This window comes from Crotalus tigris, unplaced genomic scaffold, assembly GCF_016545835.1.
Source record: "Crotalus tigris isolate CLP2741 ecotype Arizona unplaced genomic scaffold, ASM1654583v1 scf7180000017549.6302385, whole genome shotgun sequence".
NCBI lineage: Eukaryota > Metazoa > Chordata > Lepidosauria > Squamata > Viperidae > Crotalus > Crotalus tigris.
The window spans coordinates 105,457-127,967 of record NW_024096467.1 but is presented as its reverse complement, the minus strand read 5'-3'; the positions used below and the strand labels follow the sequence as shown (position 1 = coordinate 127,967).

Sequence of the window (22,511 nt, the reverse complement as noted above, 5' to 3'; positions counted from 1 at the left end):
CGCTCTGGAGAACTCCTTCTCCAGGGCCTGGTGCCTACGGCTGGCTTGCTTTTCCGCCAACTTAGAGGGCCTCTTAAGCGAATGCTTTGTTTTCGCTTTGCACTTGCCTGCCGCCTTCTGGCCAGAAGGGACATTGCAGCTGTAATTGGGAAGTGGAGAGGTCGTGCTCGTGGACTGAGGCAACGAGGGTCCCTCCATCCCATTTGAGCAATCCCAGAAAAACACTGAGAAGAAGCTCTGGCAGGCAAGTAGTTGATGGAAGCGAGATTGGAACAAGTATCAAGACTGTTCCCCTGATCACCCGACCAATAAAAAATTCTCTCTGGGCTACGGTCACAGTAGTTAATTCTCTCTGGGCTACGGTCACGGTAGTTGAGGCAGGTACTGAAGGCACGTTTGGAAGCACTCTCTGAGCTCCGCCCGGAGGCCTTAGGTGACCAGGCAGTGTGCACCAGTAAAAGAAAAAGGCAGAAAAATCAGGGCAACCTCAAGCAGGTTTGAAGGCCTGAAGTGATCAGTAAAAGGTACCAAATAGCAGCTACCAAGACTGAAGGGGGATATAGGCTTCCCCCCTCCCCCTGATTTATATTTGATTTGCTGCTAGATGCATGCTTTTTAAAAGGATGCTATATTCTGTTCATAGGCCTTGCTGGGCCTGGATTACCATGTGGCTCCCCCCTGGAAGGCCTTCCGTGGCCTAGAGGGCCTCATGTGGGATTAAAGGATCCGCTGCTTTGGGGACACGCGCTGTGGTAAATTCGCGCAATCCTGGGATCAGCTACCTTCTGGAGCTTACCCCCCCCCAGTTGCCTAGTTGCAAGAATCCTTTCAAAAAGGAAAAAAGCCTCCGTTGATTGGTGCAGCTTGGAAATGGCGGCCGCGGCCCGTTTCCTTCCAAAAACAGGCTCCGCGGCTTTCTTGCAATTTTTTGTGTCCGGGGGGATCGTGGATGCAGCGCTGGTCGTGCGCTGCGATTTTGCCGCTTTAGGGCTTGATTTAAGCGAAAAAACAGCCTTCATTGCCTGAAAAGGCAACCAAAATGGCGCCCGCGGTTGCCCTGGGCTGCTGCAGCGAACTCCAGTGATCTGGATTCAAATTTTGAATCTGAGTCTGGAGCTTGCTATTTTCCCCCAAAACTGGGAAAAAACTGGGAAGCTGGGGGGAAAGGCACAGCAAGTAGTCTCTGCTGATGCCTTCTCCCCCCCCCCCCAAACAGAGCCCTGGGAATGGGATGGGAAGTTGGAGGAATTCCCCCCCACACCCCACCCTTGAATTAATTTGAGATCACAAATGATCTCAGTGCCTGTGGGGAATTTGTTAAGGGAAATTAGCCAATTTAAAAAAGCCAATAATTTAGGGAGAATCCATCAATGAATTGCTCTGACTAACCTGAAATATCTGAGAGCCAAGCCAAAATGAGTCTTCCAGAGCTGAGACCAAGTTAAGAATGGATCCTCCACAAGAGGGGGCCTGTAAAGTTTTGGCTACTTGGTCTCAAGAGCAGGCAGACAGAGAAAACCCATTGGTGGATTCTCCATCTCCTGTACTGGAGAAAAACTTTCATACATCTATATTCAGTGCGGAAGAAAGAAGGGGGGGAATTAATTGAAATGAAAATCTGAGCTTAATTTAATCTGGGCACTCTATCAGACGAAAGTGCAAAGTGTTCTGCATTGTTTCATTTATATACTTACCTTTCACATGTTCAAAATGAAGAATCCAAATTTTAGTTTTTAAGTCCAGTCACATATTTATGAAAAATTTAAGCCTGCTGTGATAGTTAGATATCTTAACACATGCACCAAAGAGGGTAAAAAACTTCAGGGTTCTTACTATTTTCAAATAAAATGGGAAGGGATACAAAAATAGCTTCTAGGTGCTTTATTTATTCTACAACTGCTTTGGGGAGAACCTGGTAAGGAGTTTGTTTTTCTACAAATTATCACCTCTTTCTCAGGATTCAAAAGCCAAGGGTGGTGGAGTGATCTCACAGAAAAGGAAAATGAATAAATGTGTGGCAAGTACTGTATTACCAGCTCAGCTTGCTAGTTAAGAAATTCCCATAAAAGCAGGTTAGGACCTTCCAGTGCATTAGCAAGAATCTTGTAAAATATTCACCAACAAAGACATTTAGGGTTCTAGTCTGGGATTTAATTTGATAAAATCAAGAGTATTAAAGACATTAAAATTACTGTATAGGAAAAGTGTGGAAGAAGGTCAATAGTAGTAACTCAATAGTAGTAACTGTGAGAGGGATCTTGGAGTCCTAGTGGACAAACATTTAAATATGAGCCAGCAGTGTACTGCAGCTGCCAAAAAAGCCAACACAGTGCTAGGCTGCATTAACAGAGGGGTAGAATCAAGATCATGTGAAGTATTAATACCACTTTACAATGCCTTGGTAAGGCCACACTTGGAATACTGCATCCAGTTTTGGTCACCATGAGGTAAAAAAGATGTTGAGACTCTAGAAAGAGTACAGAGAAGAGCAACAAAGATGATCAGGGGACTGGAGGCTAAAACATATAAGGAATGGTTGCTGGAATTGGGTATGTATAGTTTAACAAAGAGAAGGATGAGGGGGGACATGATAGCAGTGTTCCAATATCTCAGGGGCTGCCACAAAGAAGAGGGAGTCAAGCTATTTTCCAAAGTGCCTGAAGGCAGGACAAGAAGCAATGGATGGAAACTAACCAAAGAGAGAAGCAACCTAGAACTAAGGAGAAACTTCCTGACAGTTAGAACAATTAATCAGTGGAACAACCTGTCTCCAGAAGCGGTGAATGCTCCAACACTGGAAGTTTTTAAGAGCAGACTGGACAGCCATTTGTCTGAAATGGTATAGGGTTTCCTGCCTGAGCAGGGGGTTGGACTAGATGACCTCCAAGGTCCCTTCCAACTTTACTACTACTATTATTACTACTACTACTACACTTGTTTAATTCACCTGTGTAACTTAGAATTAATGAAGATTCAGCAGATTGTAAAAAAAAAGTGATTCTATGCCTGGCAGTAATGCTATTGAACTGGCTGCTCATGTAGTTACTGAGAGAAGGACATCAGGGATACAAAGTTCTATTCTTAATACTAACAGTGCCCACTTATAAATTCATCTTTTTAACCCCTTTTTACCTCCTGGACCTTTTTGCCACAGGGAATGTTTATTCCTACAGATTTATTCCTGCACTTCAAAGTTATCTGACAAAGTACATTTATGCAAATCGATCCAGGGAGATTACTGGATTGTTTGGAGAACTGTCCTGTGGTGGGCTCTGAAGAGAAACAGAGTTGGTCCAACCTTTGCTTAAGGTTTTCTATACTGACCTAAAAATGATACTATTTCAAAGACATCTGTGGTCACTTGCTGATTACACTTTCAGGACTGCTTTTATAGCCCCTCAATCATTCCAGATTTTGTTTCTTATTTCATTATGCTTTGTTTGTTTGTTTGTTTGTTTGTTTGTTTGTTTGTTTGCTGGTTTATAAAAAAAGGGCTTAAGATCTTGGCTGCTGAGTAGAAGCAACCTAAATCTTTTAAGGCAAGTCTATAACTTCAGCAGCTTGTGGCTTCAATTGTGTTCTGGTGGCAGCTGTAGCTGAGACTAACCTTTACCAGCTTTAAACTGTTTCCACACATATTTTCCTACTCCCACCATCAAAAGGAAGGAATAACTCTATGCTTTAAATCAGGGGTCCTCAACCTTGGCAACTTTAAGACTTGTGGACTTCAACTTTGCCAGCTTTGCTGGCTGAGGAATTCTGGGAGTTGAAGTCCACAAGTCTTAAAGTTGCCAAGGTTGAGGACCCCTGTTTTAAATAATGGCTGCTACATATTTAATATAAGTCTGGATGAAGCAACTTAAATCAGATCCAAGATGGCCTTTTTCTGCACACTTCAAGAGTTAAGTAAAATATTTCACATTTCACATTAAGTCATAATGGGACCTGTTTGGTTTTGCATATTGTGCAGCCTTTTGAATTAAATGTTACCGCGTGTATGTGTATATGTATATGCAAGTGTGCACTATAGCTTTAATGTGATTAAGTCTTATATGATTCATCTCTTTTAAAATATCCTGAGAACTATAATAAGTGTTCATAGAAAGACAAAATAAACTTGCTTCGTTTTTTCAAATTGATACTATGCAACTAACTATGAAACTAAGGTCAGACTCTTTCTTTACTTTGGAACAGGGTCACTAACAATTTAGCAATTGTTTAGTCACCTGAAATGCACTTGCAGGGCTGAGGATTGAAATGAAAAGACAGTGACTAATTGCTTCAGCTGAGAAAAATAAATTTAACATCCCTTATAGAGAATATCTATATATTATAATTTCTGAACAGCAGCAGCACATAGCACAAATACCAAAATTATAATTAACAAGCCAAGTTTTAGAGCAACGAAATAGTGTAGGAAAAAATGTGTTTATTGTAATTTACAATAATGTAACAATGTCTTTTAAATGCATAGATTAAAATAAGACAGAAAAAGGAATGCTGCACTGAAATAAAACATACGTATACAGTTAAGTTTACTACAATAAATATTTTAATGGAACATCAATTCAAAAGATAATCCACAGTGAAGCTTTAACAAAAGTAGCTTTAACAAAATCACAAAGCTACAACTGTTGAATATTCTATCCTGCAGATCTTCATGCTCTGGATAGTAATTACAGCTTACAATAGGTTACTATAATTTATCTATGTTCCAGAAAGACAGGATGCAGAAATCTGCAAAGTTGATTAGAAAGCAGTGGTGGTGTGGGGGGGAGGGGGAACCATGAATCGTCACCCATCGCATTTATAACAGCTCCAACCCAACAGAAAAACAAGTATGTGCTGGCCATTACAAAGGTTATTATGAAATCAAACAGGAGAAAGATTGGTCATAGTTAGCTGAATCATGTGAAAAGGATTCACTGATCTTGTGATGTTATCTTGAGCAATGGTATACCTTTATTAGCAAGTTGTGCAGATATTTACTGTGACTAGACCCAAAGTCTCCCAGCTTGCTTTCATGCCTAAAGTGGGACTAGTACTCAGAGTTCTTTGGTTTCTTGTCAAGTGCCTTAACCACTAACTCAGTGGTTCTCAACCTGTGGGTCGGGACCCTATTTGGGGTCGAACGACCATTTCACGGGGGTCGCCAAACAAGGCTGTCTGCCATTTTTTCCCCCTTTTCTTTGGCCACGCCCCTGGCACCCAGTGATGTATAAGTGGTTGGGGGTCAACACAACATGGGGAACTGTATTATGGGGTCGCGGCGTTAGAAAGGTTGAGAACCACTGCACTAACTGGTTCTGAGATTCAGAACAGAAAGGCAATAGGTCACAAAAAAAACTGCAATGTCCAGTAGTAAACTACATTTTCCAGTCCCAGGCACCATTTTATGAAAATGATCTGGACAGCCATCACCCCCAAAAAGCTAACATCTTACAGGATTAATTATAATCATTTGAGCTATCGGAAGGATCACTGACATCTTATTAGATTCTATTACGTTTCTAGAAGCTTTTTGCATTTTATGTTAGGGAAGCGCTTGCAATAGCAGTTATATATGCCACTTCACAATGCTTTATAACCCTCTCTAAGCGGTTTACAGAATCACCATATAGCCCCCAACAATCTGTCTCCTTATTTTACCAATCTTGGAAGGAAGGCTGAGTCAACCTTGTGCTGGTGAGAATTGAACTGCTAGCAGTCAGCAGAATTAGCCTGCAATACTGCAATTCTAAGCACCATGCCACCACAGCTCTTACAAAATACCTACAAAGGAAAGTAGGTCTGACTACTCTAACAAGTCACAATCCATTCTTCCATAAAACACGTTCTTACTAGGCATTTAAATTCAATTTTAATTTCACCCTTCCTTTTCAACTGCTCCTTGTGTACTCATTGCTCCCATAATTGAACCCATCCACCTTGCTGCTGCTCGTCCTCTTCTCTTTTCCTCCGTCTTCCCCAGCATTGTGAGTTGTACAAAAGAAATAACTTTTTCCCACTCCCACAGGATTAGAATGTGCAGGAGTAGAAAACAGAATAAATAATACTATTGTTTTTATTAGCTTAATAAAGTTTTTCAATCCATTCAGGTTCACTCAGCCATTAAAGAACATCAATCATAGTTGACAGGCTATAGCACATTTTGGAACTCCATAGTATGCTACAAACAAAAAAACAATCCTTTAGATATACATATTCAAGAAAAAAAAGAGTAAGTGCTGATCTACCAGGAGTAAAGTCTGCATATCTGGTAATAAAATTAAACTCTTTCCACAATCCACATTCCCAATCAATCAAAGAAATGGTAGACATCTGGAATTACTGCAGAGAATTATAAGCCACACATGTGAGGAAATTCTAAGTCTAACAGCTCCATGGAATCCTCTAGTTTAAATCTTGAGTCATCTCTCATCATTTCAACAACAGTTTTGCTCAGTGGTGGGATTCAGCTGGTTTGTATCAGTTCGGCAGAACCGGTAGCTAATTTTTTTGTTGCCCAGGCCCAGAATGGACTTCTGGAAGTGGCATCCACACAGAGAACCGGTTATTCACATATTTGAATCCTACCACTGGTCTTGCTGATTATTTCTGATCTTCAAGGCTTCCAGCATCTGTTCCTTGTTTACAAAACACTTTTCTCTGTAGCAAGAACACTCACTTACCAGCTTCAACCCTAACACCATGCTTTGTAAATAAGATTTGATCTCTTTACTTGCATCTCACCCCAAAGTGATAAGATGCAAGTATTTCACTATCTGCATATTAGAGAAAATAAAGTGTGAATTACTGTTTTTCAGGAACTTTGTCTTCATATCTCCTCTGAGACAGAAAAAACATCCATGCTGCTAGTATTTGATTTCTTTAAAATACTGTAGGGTTATTCTAATAAATTCACAGTTTTATAAAATTTGTTCAGCCATTTATACTCAGTGGGATAGACACTTTGCCTCTAACCTAAACTACCAAGAAGAAGCCATGCAGAAACTGTTGGCATAAATAAAATCAATGCCTGACTAGTACTGTCTACTTTTCTCTTTCATTATATTGATTTAAGAGCTTACTCCAATAGCTATGTATCCTACACTAGCTTAAACCTAAGCCCAAACAGAATATGAATACAAGTGCCCAGAGTGGTTTATTTAACATTACTATGTAACATCCCTCCTAGTGCTCTGTTCTAGTGAAATTGTTCTGCACTTATAGCATATTTTATGCAAATACAAACATTATGCACGCAGATATTATGCACTTACAACAGGATAATATACATTATATCTACAAAAAAACAGAACAAATGGAATCCTACTAGATTTAACATCTTTCTGATTCTACATTTTACATTATGAGTTTTAACAACAATATGTTGGATCAATGACCAAAAACAAGCAAACCCACTGATTGCTGTTTGTAGCATATTTAATGAGCTACACAGCCCCTTCCTACAATGCTACTTCCTATAGCAGCGATTCAGAATATAATTTTACTTCATTAGTTGGACTTCACCTCACATAATGTCCAACTGGTATTTCCCAAAATAGAAATTATGGATGTGATTTCCCAGAAAATTCAACAATTCATTCTAAATTAATGGCTTATACATTATTCCACAGAAGAACCCTCTTGAAAAACCTATTTCATTTATTTCTCCATTCATGGTTTATGGTTCACTATTTCCCCCCCAATATTTTTATGCAACTACTCAAGTTTAACATTCATCAGAATATGACAAAATCAGCTCTCACCTAAATTAATCAAACTTTGTTATTGAGAGACAACAGATACAGGATATCTCATTTTAATCTTGCTTACAGAACAAAATAGACCCCATTCTTTTATAAAAAAATATTTTATAAGAAATTTCACCAGAGTAAGAGTCATATTCTTGGAATGAAACCAAGAAAGCTGGAAGTGAAAAAAGCAAGTAAAAGACCAGAACAACTTGAGAATGTCTTGGCTGCAATATCCCAGCCATCTGTTTTTATCAAAAAGCTCACACAATCCAACAATTCCATGATTCCTGGATTTATGATGTTAAAATTAATTCAACTGAATTGGCACAAATACCAACATTGAAAGTACTTTAATTGAGAAGTTTGTCCTGCATAGAAAATGCAACTCTAGGCATCCCTATTACCAATATGTTTATTACAAAAGCTTGTCTTACTTCAAAGTGTTTGCCTAAAATATGTGAATAGAATCTTTGGGCTGATGAAAGTAACTAAGGGCAAATTGATCCATTTTATTTAATAGCTGGTTGAATCCATCCAAGGCAAATCTCCTTATCCTTCAATTCATGTTATCAACTCTTCCTTTAGAGGTCAACATTTTCTCTATTTAAATTATTACTCAAATACATTATATATGTTTCTTCTCTTCAAAATGGTCCAAATGTTTTAGCAAGTCTGGATTACAGCTGTAATACTTTTAATGCAAACCATTTTAAATATATTATTCAACTGCGCTGGTTTTCAGGCAAAAGAATCCTTATTTTAACTTCAAAAACTTATTTAAGGCTTCAAAGAAAATTTCTAAAAAAAAAAATTTCCCTTCACATATTATCTAGCTAGACTTTGGAAGGGTCAAAATCTTATACTTTATACCTCCCCTGAAATCTAAGATAAAGAAAAGGACTGGGAAGTGTCTCTGATGGCACTCTACTTTTAAAATAACTCTTCCAGAGTGCCTTGTCTGGCATTTTCTTCAATAATTTCTGACCTCTTAGTATATTATATTGTTCATTTTCAATAATATTTATCTCTATAATGGAATGTGAGACTGTTGACATTGTTATGAATGTATATTTTTATGTATTTAATAATGTAATGACTGATGCATTTTTTAAAAATGTACATAGACTGTTGACAGCTTTGCAAATTTTGTCAAAATTTGAGCTATAAATATCCTAAAGCAGACATGTCAAACTCGCGACGTCACGTGAAGTCACGCAACGTATCGGAGCTTTTCTGCCAGTGCCGGCAATGGGGCGGGTGTGGTTTCCTGATGACGCATCCAGCCCACGGGCTGGCAGTTTGACACCCCTGTCCTAAAGAAATAAAAAGCCACAATACATTAGTTTTGTTCCTAATGTCCTAAAGAAATATAAAGCCAAATTATTTTTGTCTTGTACACAAAAGGGAAGATTATAAAAATCTATTTCTACAGCACTGTAACAAGAAAACAAAAATAGAGAATTCACACCAGTTTAAAAGAGCTTTAGAATGTTTAACAAGTTTTTAGACTCTGGAATAAGACAAACAATTCTGCCTCTAACTTTGCAGAGTTGAAGTTGAATCCTTTCTCCGCCCCATTTTCCAGGTGTGCTACACTTGCAACTGCTAAAACCTGACTGCATAAGTTCCATCATTTGGAAGCTTAAATCAATTTTAAACCATACATGTGACTCTGTCTCCGCTCCCATTCTGTGGTCTTTATTCCACCAAAAAAATTTTAATGTCTGCTCTGACCTCATACCACTGAATACTCCTGTTTTATAGATTATTAACAAAAAGAAAAGGAAATTTTTGTTGTTCAAGAAATAGATTTTTAATTCAGATCAGGAAAGCAATTCCTCCCAAGAATATACAGCAAGGCAGTTAAAAACTAATTCTGAATTCTTAAAACATGCAGTATTGATTTCAAGATAATCTAAACTGATTTATTCATTTCTGGAAATTCCAAGTTAGTACAACAACGGACTTTGCATAATACTCTTTGATAATACCTATTGGATTTTACTAAGCTTTCCACAGTGTATAGATACTGAACAGATTGGAAAGCATGTTGAATGATTTTCCTAAAGCAGAGACAGGCAAAATCCTGACCAGGATATTAATGTTCCTTTAGTGCCCAGTAAGAAGCTGACAAACTACAAAGGAGAGGCCTGCTTGTAGAACACTCTTCATCTTCTACAATACTTATCAGCCACCCATCATCTTTCTTAAAAGTAGAGGTAGTTGATGACAGTGATCTAAAGCACAGGTGTCAAACTCCCCATGTCACATGACGTGTCACAACATATATAATAATAATAATAATAATAATAATAATAATAATAATAATAATAATAATAATAATAGTAGTAAAGTTGGAAGGGACCTTGGAGGTCATCTAGTCCAACCCCCTGCTCGGGCAGGAAACCCTACACCATTTCGGACAAGTGGCTGTCCAGTCTCTTCTTAAAAACTTCCAGTGTTGGAGCATTTACTGCGTCTGGAGGCAAGCTGTTCCACTGATTAATTGTTCTAACTGTCAGGAAGTTTCTCCTTAGTTCTAGGTTGCTTCTCTCCTTGATTAGTTTCCACCCGTTGCTTCTTGTCCTGCCTTCAGGTGCTTTGGAGAATAGCTTAATTCCCTCTTCTTTAGGGCAGCCCCTGAGATATTGGAATACTGCTATCATGTCCCCCCTTGTCCTTCTCTTCGTTAAACTAGACATCGTGACTTTTTTTGCATTGCCGGAGCTGGGGTGGATGCAGCCTCTGTATGATGCAACCAGCCCGCAGGCCGGCAGTTTGACACCCCTGTTCTAAAGCATTTTGTTTGAAAATGTGATCATCTGCACAGAAAAAAAAGAACAAAGGTAAGTTGTGGGAGCATTCTTCCCAAGAATCTGGAACGTGTATGATAGTCTTCCTTAATCTATAGATGCCATAATTTTTTTTTTTAAAAAAAGCTCACTAAAAACATGTTTGAACTTTTGCTTAATTTTAATGGAATTCAATGCAACTGAAACCATAGATTACTATACAGAACAGATATTATTAGGTAACCAAAAAGGTTCAAGGAAAAATGTTACTGGTACATTTGTCATCAGACTTCTTGAAAGTCAGAAAAAAACAAGGTATTACAGGTTCTTTTGCCCTATAGAGAGAATTGAAATGAAAGAGCCAATCAGAGAAAGAAGATGTGAAATTGCACTCTAAAAAAACAGAGCTTTTTAAAGAAGAGAAGAGATTGCAAAGGAGATGAAGATCCCACCAGTTCACCTCTCTGCATCTCCTGTTTTCTCCTACCATGCTCTTCCTGCTTCATCTAACCCCATCTCCGAAAAGATCAATTATGAGAAATATAATTTAGTTCTAGTTGGTCTGATTCAAGATATTAAGAGATATTTTCTTTTCTCTACATTCCTTTAGTGGGGCCTCTTCTCTTCACCAGGAAAGCTCTACCAGTTATAACCACTAGCTAAGTTTCAAAGAGAGACCATAACAACTGTTTTATTTGTAAATCTTTAGTCCTCGACTCGTTTTTGATCTCTGAATAACCCACTTAATAGGACAAACTATAGTCTGGATAGATTCAAGTGGCATGGCTATCCTAACAGAACGTAGTATTTGCATTGGGTAGTAACTCAGAAGTAACCACTAAGTCTCATTTAGCGGACAGAAGTCATGGATAGCAATAATAATTTCCTATTTCAACCTAGTAGTTGAAATAGGAAATAGACTCAAGCAATACATCAAGATTAACATGTTGACTTTAAGAATGTCAGCAGATATAACTAGCTGCTCTATGAAATCGTGAGTTCTGTTTTTGATGATTACGTGTGAAAAGTATTCTAGTGGGCCATGCTTTAACAGGAAGTTTGACAAGATAACCTCTAAGGTACTTTCCAATCAATGATTTTATAAGAAAATATCTGACAATGACACACAGGCAATCGCATATGAGCAAATAATTACTTTGCCTTCAACCTTACAGTTAATAGTTTACGTAGACAAAGCAGTTAACAAATGAAAGACTGACACAGTTATTTAAAAAAGAATAGCAGTCTGGGGGGATTTTAGAACATTAGTTAAATGAAAGAAAGATGAAGAGCATCAAAGCTTCTCACCAGATTGAAAAGGGCAGAAAGTTTAAAGATACAGCATTCACACATACTTATACCAAAGGAGAGCAGTGGGCATAGCTTAACTTGAGAATGGAAGAAACAGCAGGTTGTGTTTTTGGAAAGAAAGTGGAAAAGAGAATTCTGATCAAAAGGAGAGAAAGAATCATCTTACTTAAGAGAACTGGAATATTACTACTAGCCTGGGAAAGAAGGAAGCAGGTTTAGCTTTCTTCTGGATTAAAAGAAAAGACAATATAGAGAAAAAGAAACCTTTCTTTGGAGAAGGAAGGAAGGAAGGAAGGAAGGAAGGAAGGAAGGAAGGAAGGAAGGAAGGAAGGAAGGAAGGAAGTCATCTTTCCCTTAAAGGTACAGCAAATAAAAAAAAAGCTTTTGGATTTGGGGAAAATTATTACTCAGCTCACAAACCAAAAGAAAAGGAAAACCTCAGATTTTCTATGTAATGGATTCTATACTGAGAATGGAATTGGATGAGATATCCTATAACAGTGGTGGCGAACCTATGGCACGTGTGCCTCACGCGGCACGCAAAGCCGTCCCTGTGGGTACGCGCGCCATCGCTCTGGAGTGAGGCGGGGCCAGACTGCTCCCTTCCGCTTTTCCACATGCGCCTGGGCTCTCGGCTCTCTTTCTCTCTGCACTGACAGCCAGAGAGCAACTGCAAGAGCTGGGCGGATCCGGGCTGGATGGTGGAGGCAGCTGCCAGCACGAGTCCAGGTAAGCCTCTGGAGTGATTTTTGCCGTGCCCCAGTGGCCCGACCCAGGCTCTGGAGAACTGGAAAAGGCCTCTGTTGCCTGGATCGGCTGCAGGGGGATGTGAAAGCCCCCACCCACCACGCAGATTGCCCTGCCGCTGGCACCTTTCACCAACAGCTGCGTGAATTGCATGTTCCCCCACCTGCCGTATTTTCCAGGCCTTCAGTGCCTGGATCGGGCCACTGGAGCGCCGTAAAATTGGTCCACGGCCATGGATGCGCGTTCCAGAGGCTTCAAAAACACTTCTGCTGCCCAGATTGGCCATGGGGGGGGGAGCAAAATCACTCTGCAGCCCTAGATCTGGGCGACAGAAGTGGCAGAGAGAGAGATGGAGCCAGCAGGGAAGCAAAAGTGTTGGGAAAGAAAAGTGTTGCAGAGTAAGCAAACTTTAAAAAGGGGATCTCTCTCTGTCTCATACACACACACACACACACACACACACACACACACTGCCCCCACCCCCTTTGATATCATGTCTTCCCCCACCCCCTTTAATATCTCTTCCCCCACCCTCTTTAATATCAGTGAGGCTCCTCCAGTGGACCATGACCTGGCACTCGCCCCAGTCCCATCCCCCCTCCGCTGGAGACCCTCAGATCTGCCCAAGTCATGCCCAGCTCCCCACAAGTGCCCCTGATGCAAGTGATGTCGAGCTGGCCATGCCCACCCAGTAGGCCATGTCCATGCCAGCCACACCCACCCAGTGGGCCACGCCCATCCAGCACCCAACGATAAATAAATGGGGTTTGGGTTGCAGTTTGGGCACTCGGTCTCTAAAAGGTTCGCCATCACTGTCCTATAAGATCCCTTCCATCGCTATGATTCTACATATAATTAAGTTTAATTTAATTATGATTATTAACAACACATCTTTTAGTTATTCATTTAATGCTTTTTGTGTTTTATCTCATTCAAAATTACAATTTAATAAAAGGATTCTGGAGCCATATCTAAGGTATTCAGAGATAACATGATCTCTGGCTTCAGGTTATGCATTTCACTTTAAACATGTGCAGAGTATGAAAATCTTGGACACTGAAATCAAAAGTGCCATATATAAAGAAAACTAGTTTTGGGTCAAAACATACAGCATAAACTTCATCACTTTATTTCAGTGATTTCAGAAATTTTACAACTGGCAAAGGAATTGCACTGCAAGTATTTCTTTGTTTCATTTTGCTTTTCACTGCATATTCTGTCTATAAATCATCCAAAAGTATTTGTTCTACAGGCTACCTTTCTGTAGTTAATAAAAATTACTATGATCAGGCCTTAAATACGATAACTGCATTGTCCTGTAGTGGACATTCATCTATAGAGGTTTATTCAGTTTGAAGAATGAAAGCACAACTAGAAGAAAAATATCTATTCATATTATGACACTGCCGTGAAGAATATTGTATTTGGCAACATTGCTTCAGCATTTTGGCAGTGCTTCAAAAGCCTGCAATGTTTATTTATTATTATTATTATTGCTTTATGTATTACTACCCATGAAGCTACTATTTCTGTTATTACAGATAAGAGAGAAGTTCAAGGAAAATTAAAATGCTATAGTAATCATGAAAACTCTCATATACAAAGTGCTTTACTGAATTATCCATCATTCAGTTATGTCCGATTATACTTATTTTTATGTCACCAATTTATCCTCCTGCACAATTTTACTTTTCTAAACTAAAAGGCACAAATTTTCTTTACTTCCAAGAGACCAGGCTGCAAATATGTTTCGACAGAAGGATTATAGCAACTTATGTCAAATGTATTTCAGAACCATAACAGAAAACTGTTAAAGCTTGTTAAAAAATATTATCATTAGATAGACTGAGATTAGCTAATATCTTTGGAAAGGCATAATAACAAAAGTTTACAGTTTGTAGACTTGATGAGATCACTAAAACCAACTTTTCTAAAATTAACTCTTCTACCTAATTTTGAAAAAGAGGGCACAACCAAAGGTCATGGCCATTCTAGGCAGGGATCTGTCATCCCCCATCAGATGACCAAAAACTCTAACTTGATTTAGAATTTTTAACCCCAGTTAATGTAAAAGCAAAGTGTAAAAGGTGCAGGCACTATTCGATGCCCAGATTTTATATAAAATTAGCTTGATCCTCCTTTTCAGAACTCTATATGGAATGAACTTCCTAGCAATGTTGCTAATCCAGCTAAAATACTGAATGATCTATTTTAAAATTTTGATCTAACAATTATTGGACATCAAGCTTATTGAATGAACAATGTCAAAAAGTGATGTTAAACAGCCAAGCAATAACAAGGTAAGTCTGTAGAAGCTACAGTTTCAATCAGACTACCTAGTGAAGTCAGAGTAATGAAAAAGTTCCTGTTGAATCTATGTGAACTTTAAAGTAGGACAAATTATCTGTAGAGTTATGTTTATTGTCTTGCCTTACCAAGAATTTCAGGAAATCTTTTTCAGAGATCTATGACATCATCATAGTGAGCTGCAATGAGAAAGAACAGTGTTTCTCTCAATTATTTAGTTATCTTTATGAATGAATCACTTCTGCTCCTATTATGTACATCTGTGTGGGTGTGAGTAGGTATATACATACTGTTCTTGCAAAAGGGTTAAAAAAGAAATTTCAGCAAAAAGAAAATGAAAACTGGAAAGATTTTAAAAAATGTGGATGAATTTTAAAAAGAAAAAACTATACTGTTATTGCATGATGTTATAGTTTACATGGTAGAAATTGGCCATAATCAAATACATTAATTGCAAGGATAAATTTAAAAAAAGTAAATAAAAATATTGCCCTAATGATTAAATAACTTGACATGTTAAATTTGTATATTATGTATGTTAATCAAATCCTTGTACTGATCTTTAATAGGTGTCTGTAATACAAAACTTAATAGTTTGTATTTATTACTAGAACTCTTAATAACCACTAATAGACTAGAAAATATTTTTGAATCTCAATTAATGGCAGCAGCAAAAGTCTTCCTTTCCTCCAAATTTTCATTTAACTTGGGCGCTGAAATACTGCACATTTATAAGCTTGAAGCCAGCAGGTCCATAACGGACTTGCTGTCCAAACTGCTAGCAACTGGTACTGATCTGCTACCCCAGGGATAGGCAACCCAAAACACTCAAAGAGCCACTTGGACCCATTTCCCACCAAAAACAAAACACTGGGAGCCGCAAAACCCTTTTGATATCTAAAATGAAGATAACATTGCATATATCCTTTTTTATCTTTAATAGTCTCTCTCTCTCTCTCTCTCTCTCTCTCTCTCTCTCTCTCTCTCTCTCGTGTGTGTGTGTGTGTGTGTGTAAAATAAAGGTAAAAAAGGATATATGCAGTGTTATCTTCATTTTAGATGTCAAAAGGATCTCTCTCTGTGTGTCTCTCTCTTTCCTTTCTCTTTCTCTCTCTCTTTCCTGTCTCCGCCTCCCTCTTTCCTCTCTTTCCTCTCCCTTTCCTCTTTTTTCTTTCCTCTCCCTCTCTTTCCTCTCTTTCCTCTCTTTCTTTCCTCTTTCTCTCTTTCCTCTCTTTCTTTCTCTTTCCTCTCTTTCTCTTTCCTCTTTCTCTCTCTCTCTCTCTTTCCTCTCTCTCTCTCTCTCTCCTTCTCTCTCCAGATGAAGAAAGAGAGAGAACAAAAGGCAGATGGCGCCGAACGGGTGGGGAGGGGGAGGACGGAAGGCAGCGGCTCCGGTGGCAGCAGTACGGTGGCAGCACTGCAGCATCGTCGGGGGTCCCCGCCGCCCTCGGCCCAGCCGCCGCCCCTGCCACATCCTCGGCCACTTTGCCATCATAAGAGGAGGGTGCCAAGGGGACGCTGCTTCCCTGCAGTGCGGGTGCACCATGGGTGGCCGCACCGGCAACGGGGAGTGCCGCTGCAGGGACGAGGGGGGTCCCGGCCTGCCATTGGCCCCGCCACCATTGCAGCCCAAGGTCTCCTCCTGCAGCACCAATGGCTCCCCAAAAGCAGCCGAGGAAGGCACCACCGATGGGGCTGAGATGGGGCCAGATGGTGGAAAGCCATGCGGCAGCCAGGCGAACTTCATGCAGTGGCAGTTCAGTCCGATGCTCCAGCCAAGCATCAACAAGTTCTTGTGACCGGTAGCAGCGGGAGGACAGTGAAGGGGCATGGCTGCTCAGTCACCGCCGCCTCTCCGGCCTTGCCCAGCACGACCAGCAGCGGTGGTGGCAGTGGGAGGATGGAAAAGGGGCATTGGTCACTGCCGCCTCTCTGGCCTCACCCAGCACAACCAGTAGCGGCAGCAGCAACGGGAGGATGGCCAAGAAGACTGCACAGCAGGTGGAAAAGGGACCGGGCAGGCCCTGCAGGGGAATCTTTCAAAAGAGGCCACAGAGATCCGCTGTCCCGTGAGATGGCTGAAAGGCACGGGCGGAGAAGGGAAGCTACAGAGATCCCTGGTGACCCCTCCACCCCCGGACTAACAGAGGTGGTGGCAGAGCAGGGCGAGGGGACATCCACCGGTCAGGGAAGAGGCATCCCAAGACTGGCCACCCATGGCTCTTTACCCGGGTTCTGGCTCCGGAGGACAGAGACCTTTCCAGCAATCCTCCCGGCTCTTCCTCTGCTGCCAACATGTGCAGTCTGAAGAAGGAAGTCCTACAAACCAAAGAAGTTCAACCAATCAATTCAAACTTCATGAGAAGTTTGAATTGATTGGTTGAACTTTTTTAGTCCCACTTTTTTTTTCAGACTGCACGTGGTGGCTGAGGACAGGGAGGTGCAGGATATGGTTGAAAGAGCTGCATGCGGCTCTGGAGCCGCGGGTTGCCGACCCATGTGCTACCCTAACCTTGTTGAAACTGTGTGTAAAGAGTGAAGAGATAAATTCATTAGTTTGCAATACAACAAAGAATCATTGAATTTTTTTAAAAAAACCTCTGTGGTTATATAAGAAGCAGTCTGAATTGTACTTGGATATTCTATTCTAATGCAAAATATGAGGCATAAGAATGATCAGAGATTTTTAAAAGAGATTTACAGTGCAGGTCTATCAAGAAAAAACCCCTATTAAGTTTAATGGAGATTATTCCTAGGAAAGTGTTAAAATGACTGCAGTCCTAAAGACTAAAAATAGAACCTTGAGGCAAGGGCTAGCAAAGTTTATAATGAGAACAAATCCATTCTGACACTATAATCAAATAGGTAGAAACACACACAAAAAAAATACACAAAGACTTTGCACACATGAGCCACGCCATTCTCAACATGAATAAAGTCTTTCTTATAGAGCAAAATGAAGGTCCCAATTTAAGTAGGACCAAACAAGTGATAAAGCTCTACAATTATTACAAAATATTCTAAATGGAGTTGGCCCAACTTTAACAAAATCTACAATATAAATTGAGTGTAAAAAGCTGTTGCCTGATTGTAGGTTGGTACAGGCCAACTGGATCCTTTCTTTCTCTTTCTGCTCGATCTGTATTAATACCTATTTCATTTCATTTCATTTCAGCTCCCTTTAAAACTAAAAGCAAAGTAATATGCTATGGCTATCCTTTCTCAGTGCCCTGACAAGTCCAAGGGAGCCTGGATGGGGGATAACAGGCTTCATCTGAACCCTACTAAGACAGAGTGACTATGGGTAGGCAGCTCCTGAACTCATGACTCTTGCTTGCGGTACAGGTGGCAGTCATAGTTGGGAGAGCCTTTACTGGACTTTGGACTGTATGCCAGTTACATCCCTTCCGGGATCAAGAAGCTCTCCTCTCAGTGAATCATATCCTGTTCATCTCTGAGATGGACTACTGCAATATGCTCTACTTGGGACTATCCTTGAAGAGTATCTGGAAGCTGAAACTGGTGCAGAATTACAACAGTGCGAGCAGTTTTGGGTGCCCCTAGGATGTTGCATATAACACAAGCTATGCAAGCTGCTCTGGGTACCAATTTGCCTCTGGATCCAATTGAAGGACATTTAAAGCCTTTCATGGTATGGGACCAGAATACCAGAGGAACAGTCTTGTCCCAATTAACATTGACATATCCCAGCTAGACAAGCTGTGTTTCCCATCAGCCAAGGAGTTTTGGCTGGAACGATATAGGAGGAGAACATTCTCAGTTGCTGCTCTAGCCCTATGGACTATTCTATCCCCCCAGGAGCCCCCACTCAAGTTTTCCAGAGTAATAAGACCTGGTTTTGCCAATTAGCATGGGAATCCAAAAATATAATGCAGCCCTGGGGATGGCTGGTGGCCTGTGAATCTCCTGCTCCTTATTAATCTCCTAGTTCTTTGAATTTTGTATCCTGATCTTTATTTGGATGTTCTAATACTTTTAATTGTTTTAATTTATGCCTTTATTCGACTATTTATATGATTTCATTATGTTGTAAATGCTCAGAGTAACTTAAGTGAGATGGGAGGTATAGAAATTTAATAAATAAATAAAATGAACTGAAGAATCATTACTTCTGAATATCTTCTGAATATCTTCTCTCAATGTATCCTTGCTGCATGAAGCTCAATAGACCAAAATGTTTTTCAGTTATCATGATGTCTATTTGAAGATATAGGTAGATAGGTGTTGTTTTACTTTGTTTTGGTTTATATTATTGTTGAAATGTCTATGTTCTTTGGGGAATAGTATGATACATTTTTTTTAAAAAACCGAAGTAAATAATAAATATATCCCACCTGTAGAAATGAGGAGTGTTTGGGAAGAGAACAATAATCATTCTCTGCAGCCTCTATTACTTTAAATGCAACTTAAACAAAATCCTAGTGGATTGGGCCCAAATTAATTAGCAAGAAACCTACCATTTTAATATTTAGGCAGCAATCCCAAATGAACTCTGAGCCAAGGCTGTAGGGAGTGAAGCAAAGCTGAAGAGATCAAATCCAACTAGTATTTATTGTAGTCTTGAAATTATTAAAGTGAAAGGAATCAAGGAAAGGCTTCATAAAATCAATCACTTTCTAATTTGACATCAAAGACATCTTCAAATAATTTTCTTATACCTTGTAAGGAATTATTATATCCATATTCCTAACCTATATCCTTGTACATATATGACATTAAAGCAAGGTATGCATAATTATATATTTCTGAATGTATTATTTTATTGGCAGGATTCACATGACATATTAGCAAAACAAGGTTTACAAACCATAATAGCAATGTGTTAACCCAGAAACAAGAAAAATACCTAGCTTGTTATGTCTATACTAGGTGTCAAACTGCCGGCCCATGGGCCAGATGTGTCATGGCAAAACCGCGCCCACTCCATTGCCGGAAATGGCAAAAAAGTCACAATATGACACATCACATTGTGAGTTTGATACCCCTGGTCTATACTGTATGATTTCACCAGAAAATAATTAATAGATAGAGGGAAGAGCAAGAAAGATCCTTAAGCAAACTATCTCTTTTACTTATCATTAAGCCTATATGTTAGTAAGTGAAATAATAAAAATAACTGATGTTCAAATAGCAAGATTTATCAACTATAAATATACCCTATAGTTTCTCCATATCTGCCCTATGGGAAACAGTGCAAAGAATTTTCCAGAATAGCATTAAATGATGCTCAACCATGGGGTCAAGTCAAAGTCTTCTAAAGGTGGAGGGGCAGAATAGCAGCAGATGCTTTAATCTCAAACATAGAGTCCTGATTAAATTATTCCATTTGAAACTGGAGATGGATCAACATCAAGACATCAACACAAATATTTTGAAGCACAGTGATAACAACTGTATTGCAATATATTGGGTTACTAAAGTCTTTTCCACACATTCTTAGTTACTCAGCAACTTCTTCAATGGACAAAATATTAAACTAAAATTAACACACTTACACATACAATATTGGATGCAGCAAAGCACGTGGGGAGGGGGTGGTACTGAAATGGACACAGCACCCTATGTCTTTCAGATTTATAAAAAGGCCCTGGACAAGTTCCACTGATTTCAAGATGACTAAGTCTAGACACAACCTGTTATTATTTCAGCATTTACATCCCTAGGTTTTACTCTTATCACAAAAGCTTGTAACTCAAAGGAGAAGTGCTATTATTTCATTTCTCCCAGTTTCCCAGTCACTTGTTTCATCTTTCCCTCTTCAAAATCAGGCTTTTCCTCCTTTTTTATGGTGGAGTTGTTATGCTAGTACTATTTTCAATTATGCACTAAATTGTATTTTTAACCTTGCTATGTCATGATCTAGAAGCCCAGCATGTGAGAAGCAATTAGACTCTAACCCACTGATCACTTTTTGGCAATCACCATCTGGAAGGATGCTACTGTGTCAATTCTGTGTTAGGAATAAATCCAAAATTCACCAGGAAAAGGAAAGTTCTTTAAAAATTAAACATGAAAATATCTAAACAGAAAGGGTGGGGAATACTAAACTAGTTCATCCTATACATGCCTGTTATAGCTTCCACATGTGAAGTTCAACAGGGTATGCTTCTGAGTAAGCCTGTCCAAAATGCAATTACCTACACCACAGCAAGATTGCTGCTCTAGAGGCACCTTGCTTCATTGTAATATCTGTATAGATGCAAAAAGGAAATAAAAAAGAACCAGCAATTTTTGTCCACAAAATGTGCTGATACGCTGGATTGTGGGAAGAGATACTATAGAAACTTGAGTCTAGCCAGGTAAATCAGGCGAGCATAAGTTAAAGAGAGTAACTGCCTTTCATTTTTTGGGAAAGCAGCTGAGAAACAATCTAAATTTCTAGGCCACCTAGAGACAGCTGAATTTCAGATAGAATGAGTAGAACATAAAACATAGTGGGTAAAGCTGCCAATTTTAAAATCCACAACTGGATTATTAATGTGTATCTTTGGTGTGGGCATAAAATATTCAAGTAAGCACAGAGATTGATTTTGTAGTATGTGTACCCTAATCGGATGAGGGTTATCTTCCCTTTAGCAGCTAATTAATTGCCAAGCCAATGAAATACCTTTCCATACAAACTGCAGGTGTCACAATCTCATGCATGGAAGCCTCACTTGGATAACTGCAGAGGAAAACCCCCAAAGCCAAAACTACCCTGTTCCGAAGCAAATAAACTGAGTGACTCACAAACGGAGTACAAAGCCCAGTTCCCTTCAGCAAAATAAGAGAAGTGTTTTATGAGCTACTTTTAAACCTTTGCCTTTTTTTCCAACCTGCCTTCCAAACCCCCAATCTGCCTTCAGTCTCAGACTGTGTCAAAACAGGGGCAGAGATCTCAAGTCCAAGTGGCTGATTGCTGCTCAAACCAATGACTCCCACCAGCAGGAATGAATGGGAGCTGAGTGAAAGGGTTTGTGTAATTCTATACCTCTGGCGGATTCTAAGGCATGATAACATCAGCTTGATATGCTGAAAGTATTCACAGGCACAAACTCTAGGGAAAAAAAATCTTTCTTCCACAGTTCTGAAAAGGAACTGAAAAACTTCTTGCCATCCCCAATTCCTCAATCCAATCCTTTCCTTTCCTAAGCATTTAATGGTGACAAGCGCGATGGGAAGAGGGAAATCTCTTTCACACCACAGACCTCGAGAAAGTTTCACATGTAACTAAACCTGATGCTTCCAACGAGCTGAATCACAGCACCGCCAGCCGATACATAGTTCGGCGGTGAAAGCCAGGAGTTTGCCCTTAATGGAAACCATCTGCTGTTCAAACATGGAAGGACGGTCGCTTATTCGTTCAAGAAAAGCAGAAAAAGGAGCGGCAATCGCTACACTGAAATACACCAGGGGGATCAAGTGCTCTTTACCCTTCCTGCCTGCCTCCCAGCGGTCCTGAAGCTCCGAACTTCCTTCCAGCGAACAGACGAGCGCGGGCCACCGACTGAAGCCGTCCTCGGAGTGGAAAGCGGCGAGCGAGCGCTTCCGAGAGGCTGGGTTGTTTGTTTGCTCGGCGGATCAGCAAATCAGCAATCCCGGGAGGGGTTTCCAG

At 39.9% G+C, this 22,511-nt stretch overlaps 1 protein-coding gene across 10 annotated transcripts in view; it reads right to left on the bottom strand.

The window, feature by feature from the left end:
- PLXNB2 (plexin B2) overlaps positions 1-22,511 on the bottom strand; it is a 404,398-nt gene that overhangs the window by 380,625 nt on the left and 1,262 nt on the right. Inside the window, exon 1 of one of the 10 annotated variants that reach the window (XM_039338488.1) lies at positions 22,330-22,463. The exons of 6 other annotated variants lie outside the window; for them this stretch is intronic. The gene's annotated coding sequence lies outside the window, so the exon portion shown is untranslated. Of the gene's footprint in view, positions 1-22,329; positions 22,464-22,511 lie in introns of those variants that run through there. 3 more of the 10 variants (XM_039338522.1, XM_039338506.1, XM_039338569.1) reach the window with 3 other exon arrangements.